This window comes from Cervus canadensis, chromosome X, assembly GCF_019320065.1.
Source record: "Cervus canadensis isolate Bull #8, Minnesota chromosome X, ASM1932006v1, whole genome shotgun sequence".
Taxonomy (NCBI): Eukaryota; Metazoa; Chordata; class Mammalia; order Artiodactyla; family Cervidae; genus Cervus; species Cervus canadensis.
Genome location: NC_057419.1, coordinates 10,829,752 through 10,846,618, shown reverse-complemented (window position 1 = coordinate 10,846,618; position 16,867 = coordinate 10,829,752). Strand labels below are relative to the sequence as shown.

The 16,867-nt window shown below is 44.5% G+C and overlaps 1 protein-coding gene and 1 pseudogene across 4 annotated transcripts in view; both read right to left on the bottom strand.

The window, feature by feature from the left end:
* Nucleotides 1-16,867, bottom strand: part of LOC122434556 — a 456,430-nt gene that overhangs the window by 283,471 nt on the left and 156,092 nt on the right. For 2 of the 4 annotated variants that reach the window (XR_006267400.1, XR_006267402.1), the window contains exon 6: nt 15,303-15,404. The exons of 1 other annotated variant lie outside the window; for it this stretch is intronic. The gene's annotated coding sequence lies outside the window, so the exon portion shown is untranslated. Of the gene's footprint in view, nt 1-8,206; nt 8,507-15,302; nt 15,405-16,867 lie in introns of those variants that run through there. One more of the 4 variants, XR_006267401.1, reaches the window with a different exon arrangement.
* Nucleotides 4,918-5,018, bottom strand: LOC122436155 (annotated as a pseudogene).

Sequence of the window (16,867 nt, the reverse complement as noted above, 5' to 3'; positions counted from 1 at the left end):
CATGTTCAGGTTTTTGGCCTAGTTCAAGGTGTGAGTCCCCAAGCATGAAGCCATCAACCCACAGCGAAAGAGCCCACTGCCAGCTTGCCAAAACTGAGCTCCTCTGGCATGTCATTTTTTTTTTTAAATTTTTAATTGGAGGATAATTCCTTTACTGATGTCATTTTTTTTTTTTTTTCTGGTTCATCTGTAGGTAGGTCCTAAGCAACGGACTCAGATGATGGCAGGTATTTGTGGGAACAGAACATGTACCCAGACACCCTGGGCCAGGAAAGCTGACAAGTAAAATTCATCATTGCTCGTCCCTAACCCGTCTTTCTCTTTGGAGATTCACAGCAGTGACCAAACGTCTCTCGATACTCATCCCCACCAAGGTTTCAAGGACACACCAAGTTCACCCACTCCAGACAGAACTCACATGCAGCATGAGCAGGACCGTGGTGACCGTAGCTGCCCGCCAGGTAAGATTCCTCACCTTCTTCCTGAGGCTGGGATCCGTCCAACATCCACTGATCCAACCACAGACCTGAGGTATGCTCTTCAGGAACCCCCTTGCCAACCTCCTCCCACGACTCAGCTACAGATCCAGACCTACGAAATTTCCAGATGTGTTCAGTCTCTACTTAGTATAAGCTTTCCTCCATTAGACAGATCCGTTCAGTTCAGTTCAGTCACTCATTCATGTCTGACTCTGCAACCTCATGGACTGCAGCACGCCAGGCTTCCCTGTCCATCACCAACTCCCGGAGCTTGCTCAAACTCATGTCCATCGAGTCAGTGAGGCCATCCAACCATCTCATCCTCTGTCGTCCCCTTCTCCTCCCACCTTCAATATTTCCCAGCATCAGGGTCTTTTCCCATGAGTCAGTTCTCCGCATTGGGTGGCCAAAGCATTGGAGCTTCAGCTTCAGTCCGTGATTCTGGTTCAGGATTCAACAGAACGCCCTTGCTGACCTCAAATAATTCACAAGTCTTGTCCCCACTGGTCTGATGAACCAACACGTCAGTTCATCAGAGAAACCTTCTCTGCACACCCAAAACCACACAGGGCTACCAACAGAACTTCTCATGTTTCTAATGATGTATCTCTGTGAATATTTGTTTAGTTTCTGACTCCTCGCCGGTTTGACAGTTCCCTGAGGGCATGGCTTTTGTTGAAGTGGAACTTCAGGTTCATTTAAGTAGTAAGTGCCTGAAAATGTTTAATGAGTGCTTTTGAATTTTTCTTCATTTTCACCTTGTTAAATTTTTTCTTTCCTATTGAATTTTTCTTTGTTTTTATCTCATTAAAAAAAATTTTTCCCCTATTGACAGTTGTAACCGAGAACAGCACCTCCCCATTTGCTCATTGATTTTTTATTCCCCCTCTGGCACCATCCATAAACCATTTTCAACATGAACTTGAAAGAACTGGGCATTGGCTGTGTTCTTCCTCATTTGAATGGGGGAAAAAAAAGATCCTTTCATTCAAACAAAAGCAGACCTTCCATGAACCCATCCATTTTGCAAACTGTTAACTGTTCTCTCTCTGCCAGTAACTTTTAAGTGAGAATCACGACGTCACCATCAGACTCTTTGGGTGGAAACTAAAGATGTCAACCCGACTCACAAGAGGCCATTTAAACAAACAAAAAAATATATCCACAAGAACCAGAATATGCAAACACTGTCATTTAAAGACTCTTCCAAGATTCATTGCTATGCCACTGAAGCACAACTTGCACATTTTCGAGATTTAAACAGAAACAAGAAAAATAAAACAGACCCTGTTGACAAGGGTCTGGTGACAAGACAAGCTCCTTGTCACCTTTCCAACAATCTCCCCACACATATCCCATCATACTGGGGCTTCTAAACTAGGCGGCCTCTTCATCAGATTCACCTTAGCAATTCTGGCGACAACTAGTCTTCAGAGTGAGAAAAATACAAGAAGTGAAAAAAACACAAGAACACCTTCCACGGTGTCCTCGGAGCACGTGGCCAAATCTTCCCATCTGGCACACTCTACCCTGACAGTGCTTTTATTTTTTTAAACAAACTCAGTAGCATTTCTGTGATGGAACGAGCACAACTGCTTTTAATTGTCACAACCACTCAACTGCCATCGGACCTGGCAGGGTGAATCACTTCCACAAGGAAGAAATACGGCTGCCTGGTTCGAATTAATGGTGCACTCACGCTGGTGATATGTCAGCCAACACACGTGCATCGGGCCACGACACCCCGGTAACAGCAAGCAGACGCTCAAATGAGATCACCAGGTCTAATAATTATCGGCAGAACTGATGGTGAAGCCAAAGCTCCGATACTCTGACCACCTGATGCAAAGAGCTGAGTCATCGGAAAAGACCCCGATGCTGGGAAAGATTGTGGGCAGGAGGAGAAGGGGACGACAGAGGATGAGATGCTTGGATGGCATCATCAATTCAATGGACATGAGTTTGAGCAAACTCTGGGAGATGGTGAAGGACAGGGAAACCTGGCGTGCTGAAGTCCATGGGGTCGCAAAGAGTCAGACACGACTGAGCAACTGAACGACAATATCTAACAATTGCTTCTTTTCTGTACTATAGAAATTCCGTAGACCAAGAGTTCATTACAAACATTTCCAAGCACATGCATAACTGCCCCACACAAAATCTTCAGATTTGACTTTGATACAATAAAACCTAGCTGTGACCAACACAATTATGCAATTTCCGGACATTTAAATATTCAGACATTAAAAAATAGTTATTTGTCGATTTAATCCTCATCAGCCAGTTTTAGGCAGAAAAATAACACTGACGATGTGTTTTAAAGACAGCACAGCAGTCTGAAAAAGGACGGTGGTGTGGTTTAATAAAAGTTGCCACGTACACTGCCAACTCTTGCACCAGGAATACAGGGACCCCTCAAATACTTGTGGTGGGCCAACCATTACGGGGAAAACCATGACACCCAGTGGCCAAAGACTTTCAATGCTGCATGAATGCTTGTGTCCCCTCTTCACTAGCTCTTCATCCACCCACCCATCATCCATCAATCAACTCATCTACACATTCATACAAAGAATGAAACTCACAATATGGAAATAGGCAATGCATTCGCAAACAATTTTGTATTTTCACACGCATGCCTAAAACTTATCCTTTTCATCTGAAAAAGCGTGAATGCTAATGTATACTTATATGGTATCTTCACCAACAAAACTCTATAAGTGTATGTCTCAAGAACATATACACCCCTTGCAAAGAACCCCCTAATCTTCATTCACGATCAGAATTCAGTCTGTGCCCACTTTCTTTTTTTTTTTCCTTTTGGGAGAAAACATTCTTCAGAGGAAAGTGAAATGAATTACTGCACTTGGTGAACCCATAAAAGCAGCAGACCTTACGTGTATGTGGAACAGAGCGTTACATGATAAAAAGGGGGCCTTAGGATGGGCAGATTTATTTTTACATTTGTTGCTGTTCTTTTCTTGGCCAGTTTCATTTATTAACTATTTTCCCTCCTGATTGTCACTACCTATGTAAGCCTAAGAAGCTCTATTAGTAGTTCTTTAGGAAAACCTCCAGAGTCCAAGCTTATCATAAAACTGATCCAGGACTTTGGCCGTGTTCCTGAAGCCCCTGAAATTGTGTGTGTGTGTTGGAGGGGGGAGGTGGGCTCAGTTGTGTCCGACTCTTTGTGACCCACCATGGGACTGTAGCCCACCACAGAATTCTTCAGGCAAGAATACTGGAGTGAGTTGCCATTCCCTCCTCCAGGGGAATCTTCCCAACCCAGGGATAGAACTCGGGTCTCCTGCAGGGCAGGCAGATTCTTTACCATCTCAGCCTACCAGGGAAGCACCTGAAATTATAGTGTCTTTAATTGAAATAAGGGATATTTATGGACTAGGGATATTATCATATTATTGTCTATATTCCCTCCACTACACATTCTCACCCTTATTTATTTTATAACTGCATTTGGTGCCTCTCCCTCCCCTTCAACTAGTTTCCCCATCCTCCCGACCCCTCGCTTCAGGCAACGATTAGATTGCTTTCTGTATCTGGGAGCCTATTCCTGTTTTGTTGTGCTTGTCCACTTGTTCTATCGTTTACATTCCACATGTAAGTAAAAAAAAAAAAAATACTCTAGTAATGTTTCTCTCATTTATCTTGCTAAGCGTAACACCTTCCAAGTCCAACCATGGTTGTTTCAAATGTGAAATTTTCCTTCTTTTTTATGGCTGAGTAGTATTCCATTGAATATATCTATCACATCTTCTGCATCCACGCATCTGGGGATGGGCACTTAGGTTCCCTCCGTGTCCAGGCTACTGTTAACTAGCGCTGCCAAGAACACTGGGGTGCACCTATCTTCTGAAATTAGTGCTTTCCCTTTCTCTAGGTTAAAAACCCATGAGTGAAAATCGAGATCACACAGTAGTAGTTCTTTTAATGTTCCTGAGGAACTTCCAAACTGCTTTCCACACCGGCTCTGCCAATTAACATTTCTACCAGCAGTGCTGGAGGGTTCTCTTTTCTCCACATCCTCACCAACACTTTTTTATTTTGAAGTGCCCTTCTGAGTGGTGTGAGGGGATGCCTCATTGGGATTTTCACTTCCATTTCCCTGATAATTAGTAATGTCCAGCCCCTTTACATGTGCCTACTGACCATTGGCATGCGGTATTCATACCTTTGGCCCATTTTTTCACCTGACTGTTTTATTTCTTTAATACTGAGTTGTATGGGTTTCCCCCCCTCCCTCATCTCTTTCTCTCCACACACACACACACACACACACACACACACACACACACACACACACCTTAACCCTTTCAGGTGTAACACTTGCAAATATCTTCCCCCATTCAGTAGGTTGCCTTTTTGTTTTGTTGTTGGCTTGCTTAACTGTGCAAAAACGTTTCTTAATTTTTTTTTTTTTTTAAATATGGAATGCTTCACAAATGTGCATGTCATCTTGCCCGGGGCCATGCTAATCTTTTCTGTATCACGCCAATTTTAGTATACTTGAGGCCAAAGCAAGCACTGAAAAAGCATTTTAGCCTGAGCTAGTCTCTTTTGTTTATTTTTGCTTTTGTTTCCCTTGCCTGAAGAGACAGATCCAAAAAAGTACTGCTGAGATTGATGTCAAAGAGAATACTGCCTATGTTTTCTACAAGGAGTTTCATAGTTTTAGGTTTTACATTTAAGTCTTTAAATCACTTTGTGTATGGTATGAGATAGTGGTCTTTGTTGTCATTTAGTCACTCAGTCGTCTCTGACTCTTTGCAACCTCATGGACTGTAGTCCACCAGTCTCCGTCCAAGGGGTTCTCCAGGCCATAATACTGGAGTGGGTAGCCATTCCCTTCTCCAGGGGATCTTCCCAACCCAGGGACCAAACCCATGTCTCCTGTATTGAAGGCAGATTCTTTACTGTCTTAGCCACTAGGGGTGTTGATTCACTGGGATATGACTCGGCCATCAAAAACAAGGAATTAATGCCATCTACAGCACCACAGATGATCCTACAGATTGTCACACCATGTGTGATTTCTTTACCATCTGAGCCAGTAGGGAAGCCCAAGAATCCTGGAGTGGGTAGCCTCTCCCTTCTCCAGGCAATCTTCCCGAGCCAGGAATCAAACCAGCGTCTCCTGCATTGCTGGCGGATTCTCTACCAGCTGAGCTGCCGGGGAAGCCCTTTGGAAGCCCCTAGTGAGGTCCAATAACAAGTGAACAGATAAAACATACAGTCTTACATCCACACAACAGTAATACTACACAGTAATAAACAGGAATTTACAATAGTAATAGATAGCAATAAACAGTAACAAACAGCAATTAATAGCAATAAACAGTAACAAACATTGATCGATAGTAATAAACAGTAACAAACAGTAACAAACAGTAATAAATAGCAATTAACATTAACCAATAGCAATAAATAGTAACAAACAGTAACACAGAGTAATAAACAGCATAAAGAGTAATGGAGAATAATAAAAAGTAATAAACAGTAACAAACATTGATCAATAGTTGTTAAGGAACAGTGGTGAATAGTAACAAAAAGTAACGAACAGTAATGAACAGCAATAAATAGCAATAAACAGTAATAAACATTAACCAATAGCAATAAATAGTAACAAACAGTAACACAGAGTAATAAACAGTATAAAGAATAATGGAGAATAATAAACAGTAATAAAAAGTAATATACAGTAACATACATTGATCAATAGTTGTTAAGGAACAGTGGTGAACAGTAACAAAAAGTAACAGTAATGAATAGCAATAAATAGCAATAAACAGTAATAAACATTAACCAATAGCAATAAATAGTAACAAACAGTAACACAGAGTAATAAACAGTATAAAGAGTAATGGAGAATAATAAACAGTAATAATTTGATCAATAATTGTTACAAACATTGATCAATAACAGTAACAACATTGATCAATAGTTGTTAAGGAACAGTGGTGAACAGTAACAAAAAAACAGTAATGAATAGCAATAAATAGCAATAAACAGCAGCAATAAATAGTAACAAACAGTAACACAGAGTAATAAATAGCATAAAGAGTAATGGAGAATAATAAACAGTAACAATTTGATCAATAGTTGTTACAAACATTGATCAATAACAGTAACAACATTGATCAATAGTTGTTAAGGAACAGTGGTGAACAGTAACAAAAAGTAACAAAGAGTAATGAATGGCAATAAATAGCAATAAACAGGAATAAACATTAACCAATAGCAATAAATAGTAACGAACAGTAACACAGTAACAAACAGTATAAAGAGTGATGAGGAGTAACAAACAGCTATTAATAGTAATAAACAGTAACAAACATTGATCAATAGTAAAAAAGAAACCGTAGTAAATAGTAACAAATAGTAACAAACATTAATAAACAGTAATAAATAGCAATAAACAGTGATAAACATTAACCAATAGCAATACATAGTAACAAACAGTAACACAGAGTCATAAACAGTATAAAGAGTGATAAACAGTAATAAATGAGGACTGAACTATTCATACACACAGTCAAATGGATGAATCTCAAAAAAAATCTTGCTGAAGGGGAGAAACTAGACAAAAGATTACGCACTGCATGATCTTATGTAAAACCCGAGGAAATACTAACTACTGTATAGCGAGGGATCAGAATACAAACTAGGATACATCAGTCGTCTGTGGAGGGGGGAGCAGGAGAGATGACTTACTGTATAAAGGCCTTAAAGAAAACTTTGAAAGTTATAGGAATGTTCATTGCTTGGACTGAGGTGAAGGTTCGAAGGGCATACCCTGTGTCAAAATGGTTCATGTTCCATACTCTTAACACGTGAACTTTAGGGTTTCCCTGATGGCTCAGCTGGTAAAGAATCTGCCTGCAACGCAGGAGACCTGGGTTTGATCCCTGGGTTGGGAAAATCCCTTGGAGAAGGGAAAGGCTACCTGCTCCAGTGTTCTGGCCTGGAGAATTCCATGGACTGTATAGCCCATTGGGTCGCAGAGAGTCAGACAGGACTGAGAGACTTTCACTTTCACGTGCAGTTTATTTTCTGCTAATTATATCTCAATCAAGTTCTTACAGATAAAAGGATCCAGTGCCACCTTAAAAAAAAAAAAAGGATCCCCTAGTGAAGACAGAACAGTATTCACCGTAGCATCTGCTGCAATGATGACACCGTTAAAGGGCTATGACGATACGCCGCTTGAAGCAGTCACCTTCACACTGCACCTTCCATCTAAGCATCGTCCACCATGAATTATTCTCATCGGTAGCTCAGAAGCGTGTGCGTACTCACCGCCCAGCCTCCCTCACTGGACTGATGAGGGGCTCAGGTCATCACAGGGGTTACATGGCTGGTCCTGGAACAGACCCAAAGCCAACAGGAGTAGGAGGTGACGGAGAGCCCGCATTTCTTGAGCAATTTTACCGAGCTCTCCAGGTCACATGGTGTTTGTATTGAAATTCCAGGCTCGCATGACAGAAAAAAGAACCAGAGGTCAATTGTCAGTTGCCTTGCCTCTAAGCCCCGGGCAGACACAGGATTTCCCAGCTCCTCGGGGTCTTCAGTCCCATTCTCCAACCACAGAGATACAAAAGACAGCAATTTGCTGTGCATGTTCGAGGTCAGAGCTCCCAGCAAAATCTAGGTGCCATTTGCTCACAGTTTCAACAGAGTTCAACAAGGGTAAAGTGACCTTGAGAAAAAGAAAAAAAAAAAAAAAACTCTCTGGCAGTTGAGCGGTAATTGTGTTTTCTGTAACTATACTCCATTGTATGGAAAAGAATTTTCAATGCCAGTGTGATCAAGAAAATTACATTAGCAGTAAGGAGCGAGCTTTTTAAAGACACGATCTTGAATCAATCCTATTGTGTACTAGTTTCGCAATCTGGGATAATAATGTAAGAGGTCTCTTCATGAAGGTCCTGTCCAGTCAAAAATCCAAGCTCAATTCGAATTCCAGAACCACTCGAATTAGTAACCTTCAAAATTCTTGACACAGATAGCCCTTAAAATAAAGTCACATTCGGTTAGTCATTTTAAAAAGATGAAAAGGAAAACACTGGTAGTTCTGAGGTCAAGTTCCCAATTAACTAGAGGAAACAAATGAGGATACAACAAAAGGTTAAACATGTCATGGGACATGTGATCCTCGAAGCCAGCCAGCACCCGGGGAAGGTTTCAGATTTTATCTTCTTCTGTGTGCAGAAAGGCACTGCTCAGGTTACGAGAGAAAGAACCACAATTCGATTACAAGCGTCTTGCTTTGACAACTACCTCTGGCCCTATAAAACATGACTTTTTCCCTGATGGTTTGGTGCTATAAAACATGACTTTTTTCCTGACGGTTTGGTGTCTTTCACAACGGAGAAGCCAGCACAGATGAGACAGACTACAAAGACCCCTCCGAATCATGACGCGGTTCGAGGGTGTAATCCAGCACCCAACCGATGATGAGAACGGTGACCTTCAATGTGCAGTCCACTGACCTTCAAAAACACACAGGTGACTGTCCACAGGACCTGTCAGCAGAAACAAACCTAATACCGTGTCTGCGCCACCAGGGAAGCCCGTTCAAAGCCCGGACGTTATCCCTTAAGAGGAATACATACATTTATATTTTACTGTGATGGGCAACCTGGAGCCAAACCAGGTCAGAAAAAGGAATGTCCTTAGTACCGAGTGAGTGACTGGCAGTCACTGAGCCGTGTCTTGACTCTCTGTGACCCCATGGACTATAGCCCAGCAGGTTTCTCTGTCCATGGGATTCTCCAGGCAAGAATACTGGAGTGGGCTGCCATTTCTTTCTCCAGTACTTACTATGGGGGTCACATTAAGTAAATTTCATTTCTCTTTAACTCCTGTGAAAACTTGTGAATGCCGTGCCGATTACAGCATCAGTTCCTCGATGGTATTATGTGCCCTCTCTGGGTACTGGCCACTGTCCGCTGACCCTCCGCCTTCTGCCCTGGTTAATCTATCTGTCTGTGGTCCTGTCTGTGATGCCCAGGGCTTTGCTCCTTTTTCCATCTTCCTGCTTTTATGAACACCTTTCTTTATGGAACCGAGAAGACACTGGGACTCTGCTGTCTGGATGTCCCCAAACTGCCCACTCCAAAGAGCCCCTTGTCTTTGCTTCAGTCTTTGCTGGGAAAAGATGGAAGGCGGGAGGAGAAGGGGGCAACAGAGGATGAGATGGTTGGATGGCATCACCAAGACAGACATAATGAGCAAGAGGGTGGGTGATGGACGGGGAGGCCTGGCGTGCTGCAGTCCATGGGGTCACAGATCACCGACTTGACGGACTTGACATAAGTCTGAGCAAGCTCCGAGGGTGGGTGATGGACGGGGAGGCCTGGCGTGCTGCAGTCCATGGGGTCACAGATCACCGACTTGACGGACTTGACTTTGAGTAAGCTCCGGGAGTGGGTGATGGACAGGCAGGCCTGGCGTGCTGCAGTCCATGGGGTCACAGATCACCGACTTGACGGACTTGACTTTGAGTAAGCTCCGGGAGTGGGTGATGGACAGGCAGGCCTGGCGTGCTGCGGTCCATGGGCTCGCAGAGAGTCAGACTCGAATGAGCGACTGAGCTGAACTGAACTGTCATCATTTGGGATGTCTTCATCTCAAGCATCTTTGATCAAACATCCCTCTCTCTGGCCACGGGCGGGCGGTTCTATTCCTCTAGCCCATGTCCTCCTGCAAACGTCTTCCATCTCCAGCCCTCTAGCCTCTTTATCCTCTCATCTACATCGTCCAGTCGTCTCCTCTTTCTGCAGGTTCCCGGCCCACGCCTTCAATTCCTGTGGCCCACTGTTTTACACACATCCTCCTATCAGGGGTCCAGCGCTAAGCTGATCTATGTTCCCCCGATATCGGCTTGTGCTCTGTATTTTTTCCTTAGCTATCACGCCTCTCTCTTGGGGGATATGTATTACCTTCATGCGACAGATGAGAAGCCTGAGTAAGGTAACCTGCCTGGAATTACACCAGAGACTGCAACTGTGTACCCTGGCCAGTATCCTCATTTTCACACTGAGGGCTCCCATTACTGTCAAGTGAAGAAAAACCAGCTGCTAAACGGGTGAATGGGGTTTCGGGGGTCCGGCTAGCCATGTGTCCCAAGCAGCGGCCGTGGCCAGTGTGGCTCATGAAACCAACAAGCGGGGAGAAAGATACAAAATACGGAGCATCCAGCCTGGGGAGAGTAACCCCTCGTGGTACTTGCCCTTGCTTCTGGTTTCTTGGACGCTTACTCCATCCTGACACCTCGTGCATTTTTTTCCTGAGTCTTTGAATAAGATCCTGCTTTAAAAAAAAAAAAAGTTCCTAGATGTCCATCAGCAGACGAATGGATAAGAAAGCTGTGGTACATATACGCAATGGAATATTACTCAGCCGTTAAAAAAGAATACATTTGAACCAGTTCTAATGAGGTGGACAAAACTGGAGCCTATTATACAGAGTGAAGTAAGCCAGAAACAAAAACACCAATACAGTATATAAATGCATATATATGGAATTTAGAGAGATGGTAACGGTGACCCCAGATGCGAGACAGCCAAAGAGACACAGATGTATAGAACAGACTTTTGGACTCTGTGGGAGAAGGAGAGGGTAGGAAGATCTGAGAGAATAGCATTGAAATAGGTATATTAACATATGTGAAGCACATCGCCAGTCCAGGTTGGATGCATCAGACAGGGTGCTTGGGGCTGGTGCACTGGGATGACCCAGAGGGATGGGATGGGGAGGGAGGTGGGAGGGGGGATCGGGATGGGGGACACATGTACACCCATGGCTGACTCATGTCAATGTATGGGAAAACCACCACAATACTGTAAAGTAATTAGCCTCCAATTAAAATAGATAAATCTGAAAAAAAAAAACGTCTAAAAAAGAGCAGCAACAAAGACCCACTTTGGCCCAAAAAAGAAAAAGTAAACTTGTTATAGCGTAGCTTTAGATTTACAGGAAAGCTGCAAGAATGTTAGAAAGTTCCCTCCTATTTTAAGGTCTTCCATTTACCTGGTACTTTATCATAACTAATGAACTGATACGGACACACTATTATTCACCGACATCTGTACTTTATTTGCCTTTCCTTAGCTTTCCCCTAAATGTCCGTGCATCGTACCAGGATCCTAACCAGGGTATGACATAAACTTTTTAGGGGTCATAGCTTCTTGGTCTCCTGGAGGCTCTGATGGTTTCTCAGACTTTCCCTGGTTTTCATGACCTTGACAGCGTTGAAGGATGCTAGGCAGGTATTCTGCAGACTATCTTCCAATTTTGCTTGCTCCAGTGTTTTTCTCACGATTTTACTGGGGTTACGGGCATTTCGGAGAAAGACCACAGAGGTAAAGTGCCCTTCTCACCCACATCATATCAAGGTCACATGCTGTCAATAAGATACTGACCCCAGTTGATACTGACCTCGATCACTGGGCTAAGCAAGCGTTTCAGGTTTCCCCACTGCAAAATTACTCATCATCTTTTACTTCTGAGCAATACTTTTAAGCATAAAAGATTCAAGTATTTAACTTCAGAGTATCTACATCACCATCAGATGTGGCCACACCTACAGGCGTGTGTGACTGGTCCTTTGCAGAAGATCACCTTGATTCTGTACAGAGATAGGCATGTGGCAGGGTTGGGGTGGCGGGGGGCGGCGTGGAACACAGAGGGGACCCAGTGCTCCAAAGAACAGGGGCTTTCGAGGGACCCAGAGAACACAAGCCTCTGAGGTTGAACAAGTATCCTACACTGAACACGGAGGCGTGAACCTGAGTGGACAGACAGGACAGTATTTGGGAAGCATTATTATTTGGGAAGCAAGTTCAGCTACTGCCACACAAAGACTCAAAAAGACACCTTGATAAGGCTAGATGTTGGCGTGCCTCTCCTGGAACACGCCAGAGATACGGCTGGGTGGTTAAGGGCTGGAAGGCGAACTTTGCAACCCTCCACACGTGACTCCATTCCTGTGAGTTACGCTCACCTGGTGCATTTGTCTTAATATCTGTGAGTTAAGGTCACCTGGACCACCATCTGTCAATGGGAAGGAAAGAATGCAAGGGATCTGTCCTCCTTTCTCAAGAACCAGAGGCACAAAGTGTTCACGTGGTTACCATTATATTCCACTGGCCTGAGCTTAGTTAACATGGGGTCACGTACCAAGCTACACGGTAGGCGGGCAGTGTATGAATCGGATCTAACTGGATGCCTGTCTGCTCACTAAGACTAGCTGAGGTTTATGTGGATAAACAATCTAGAAGAGAATGGATTAGGGGAGTAAACTGGTTTAAAAGGAGCAGGTCTTCCTGGAGAAGGGAATGGCAACCCACTCCAGCATTCTTGCCTGGAGGATCCCATGGACAGAGGAATCTGGCGGGCTATAGTCTATGGGATCACAAAGAGTCGGACACAACTGAGCGATTCACACTGAGATATTTGTATTCTTCATTTATGTAATATGTACTAAAATTATATGGCAGAAAAATAGTTAATAATATGGGAAAACATTCATGCTATTTTGTAGAGTAAATTGAACATATTAAAGCGTATTAGAAAAGAATATCAACTGTGTTAATCTAATTTGATTTCAAAGAAAAACACATACATGCACAGAAAAAAAGTGAAAAGCTATCTATCAAAACTTTGACAATTTCTCTGTGCCTCAGTTTCCTTAAAAGTGAGGATAATGACAGGACTTATTTCATGGGGTTGTGATAAAGATTAAACAAAATAATAGTTATTTAATTTAAAAAAGGGAGCAGGTCTTTAACTCCATATGGGGAGTCAGGTGGCTTGCCATTTGTTCAAAGAGAAAGACGTCATCTGCAGCAAAGCTGCAAATACCACGGACGTCCTGCTTGCTCTTCGACGCGCTTCTCCAAGTCCGCTCAAACAAGTCAGTCCAATGGAGCTGAGACAGAAAGCAAAGCGCCTGAAATTCTCCAGCTTGGATGGTGGCCCTAGTCCCTGTTACTCTCCCCAGAATCGCAACATCAGCTTTGGGTTCCGGTGTTTCAGTAAGGAAACCAGTTCTCCAGGCTCCCATTCTTTCTCCCAGATGAATCTTCACTCCGAGGATCATGGAGACACAGGTGGAGCTTCGCACACTTGCCTCTTGTTTTTCTTCCAACCGTGCACTTAGGTCTCGGGGAAATAAGCTCACTGCTCCTCATTGCCCCCAATTCTACATTCACCCGACTCTCAGAATCTCCCACTCCGACTGGGGGGGAATCATTTGGAACTCTGGGACCCAGCGGTGTCAGAATCAGCTCCGATCTTAGGCACAGCCTAAGATGCAAGACATGCGATACTTGGGCCGTTTTCGGCACCCAGGGAAGGGCCACCGGCCCCGCCGGAGGAAGGGCGGAGGGACCGCAGTTCACCCCTGAGCTTGAGTGTAGCAGTCCTCTCCCCGTGCGGAGGTCTCGGGGTTCAGTGAGACACCAAGGGGACTGCTAACGCTCAAGCTAGCTTCTGGTTACCAGTCCCACTGGGGCCTCCTGGGCACAAGTCAGGTAGGACCGCAGCAAGATTGCTAAACTCTCCCACACGGAGAAAGCAAAGAGAAGATGCGATGGAGGGTAAGTAGTGAGCGGACCCGATAGGGCGCCTGACAACAGCTAGGAACGCGGAAGATCCACAGACCTTGCCGGGACGCCCTTTATACCCACCAGCGTCGACGATCCACAGCGAGCTCAGCAAAAGCAGCTCTCTGCGATCCAGCGCAAGGGTCTGAATTCAAGAACCCGTCGCTGACAGTAGGCTGGTAACATATTCCAGTGGTAAGATATAGTCATGCCTGAGCCTGCTGCGTTAAGGATGGATATAGAATATCTCTGCAGGAGCAATCATACATACCAGCACTAATTCTGCATTCTCTGAGCATTTTGGAGTGGTTTTTTTTATAGGTATTCACAGTCAAACTACATAAATTCAGTGTTTCATCACTGACTCATCTAAACGAGAAACGGGGAAAACATATAGGAAAACACGATAATTTTCTGACTTACAGACAAGATGAAATTACCGACAACTGTTTCAAGAGCCACAAATGAACGTCTTCATTTCAAAACTAAGATTACAACTGAAATAAAGCTTATAGGATAAGTTCACACAGCCTTAAATTTCAAAGGCGTCCAAAACGAACTCACGTGGCTTGATAATCTGCTGAATTTACTGAAACAGTTCTGGATATCTTGAAAACGTTTCACCTTATTCTGAGCCTAATTAGGAAATAAACAACCTGACCGACTCCCTTTTTCGGTGATGAGAAATGAGGAGGGCTTTCTTTCCTCTGTCATACAGGAAACACCGTTTTTATTAAACAAACGTCACACCTATGGGTCCTCTGCGCACACAGGGCAAAATCATCAAACACCACCTCTGCCTTTCCCGACGCGAGCTGTACGCGGACGTTCAGTTTAGCTTTAAGATCTACTCCGACACGGGCAGAATGTTAAGCATTTCATTGCCATACATGCGCACCATTCTAATTTTTAAATTTGTTTCTTTCTAATAATAAACTTGCAGCGCAACAGCTAGCCAAGTAGATGCCGTGTCAGTGTTCAAGGTGGACGAATTACATGCACCGTCTGCTTAATGAGGCACAAGAATGATGAGCAGAGAGACCTAGCAACTGGTGATGGTTCGCGTGGAACCACCTCCCCCATGAGGGGAGGTGCCGGGGGATTAGCAGACTGCACTCTCAGATAAAAGGGGGGTGGGGAGGGGCAAGAACGCATCAGGTCAACAGGCGCACATCCAGAGCAGAGAGGAACGCTTACCTTAGGGGTATCCTTGGATCTTCTGATGGACCGGCGCCTCTCAAAGGGAGAGAAGTCAAAGCCGCCTCTTTCTGCAGGTCGCTGGGGCTGGGTTTCACTCACCTGAAGGCAGAGGTTTCCTGATCAGAATACCGCTCCCTCAGCCTGCTGAATCAACCCCTTTGCTGTGGATCGGTCTGATACAATTTCCAGCCCACTCGTACGTGGCGACGAGAGAGTTGTGTTTACGCGTATAGCTGTTTCCACGGACAAGTGAGACTGTGGTCGGGACGTCGTCATGCACGCCCGCAGTTAAGGCAGAGGAACGTGTGAGGCACCAGCAGGACCGGCAGGGGCGCTTGAGACGGCACACTCACACCCGGGGGTTGAGAGGACTGTCCCAGAGTGTTCCGTCTGGGCAAGGTGCCTCTATGCTCATCTAAATGGCCTCTGCAAACCCTGGGGCGTTACCTCCAGACTGGGCAAGGCGCCTCTTTGCCAGCAGTGGGTGGAAAACCACGCTTCCCAGGTGGAGTTACTGCTAAAGAACCCGCCTGTCGATGCAGGAGACGTAAGAGATGCAGGGTCGATCCCCGGGTCGGGAAGATAACCCTGGAGGAAGAATTGGCTACCCACTCCAGTGTTCCTGCCTGGAGAACCCCATGGACAGAGGAGCCTGGTGGGCTACAGTCAACAGGCTCTCAGAGTCAGACACGACTGAAGCGACTTAGCACACACAGACTCAGGAAGGAGATGACGTCCCCCACGAACACTGACACCTTCACTCCCCGGGGAAGGGTTTCCAGCAACAAGCTATTGTCAATGCGTCCCCATCACTGGCGCCAATATGTGGCTTTTGGTTCACCAAGCCAACTCTTCAGAGAATCAACTCGTAGACAGCCTCAACCATTCCTTTCATCACCTCCTGGCCTGGAACGATCATCTAGTATCAGAGCGTGTTATCTCTTTATTGGCTTATGGAGAGACGCTGTCCTGTACTGTTAATGCCTTGTGAGATGATTATTGTAATTTCCAAGCAGTGAACCTGTGCTAAATGATTGGTCAAGATGACCTCAGTGTCTAAGCATCATTGGCAGCCCCAAAGAAACACGCTTGTGAAGAGAGCATGGTTTCCATTTATGATGCATGAATGTTTGCTGTCCATAAAAAAGGACTTGGGGGGAAATCTTTTTCTGTTTTTTTTTTTTTCCCCAATCTAGGAAGAAAATTCCTAGATAGGGGCAACGAGAACAAGAAATGATGGGAATGTTTTGCACGAATTTCATGGTGCATAAGCCCACGAAAATGATGACACTGATCCTTACTGAGATAAAACTCACCAAGGGTTTTAAGGAGAGCTCTTCAGGTTTTGACCTCTTTCAGAAATAAAACATAAAAGTTACAAGTCCACACATCTCCTTCTGTTTAAATAGGGAAAACGTCCTTGGATATTAGTTGAGAGACACGAAGAACCACCGGCTTCTTTCAACTTGTCCTGCCTTACATTATGACATCAAATTGCATGTAATTGTCCCTGCATGTGCCTGCACAGGACTCCTATAAAGAAAGCCGAATTTAGTAACTGC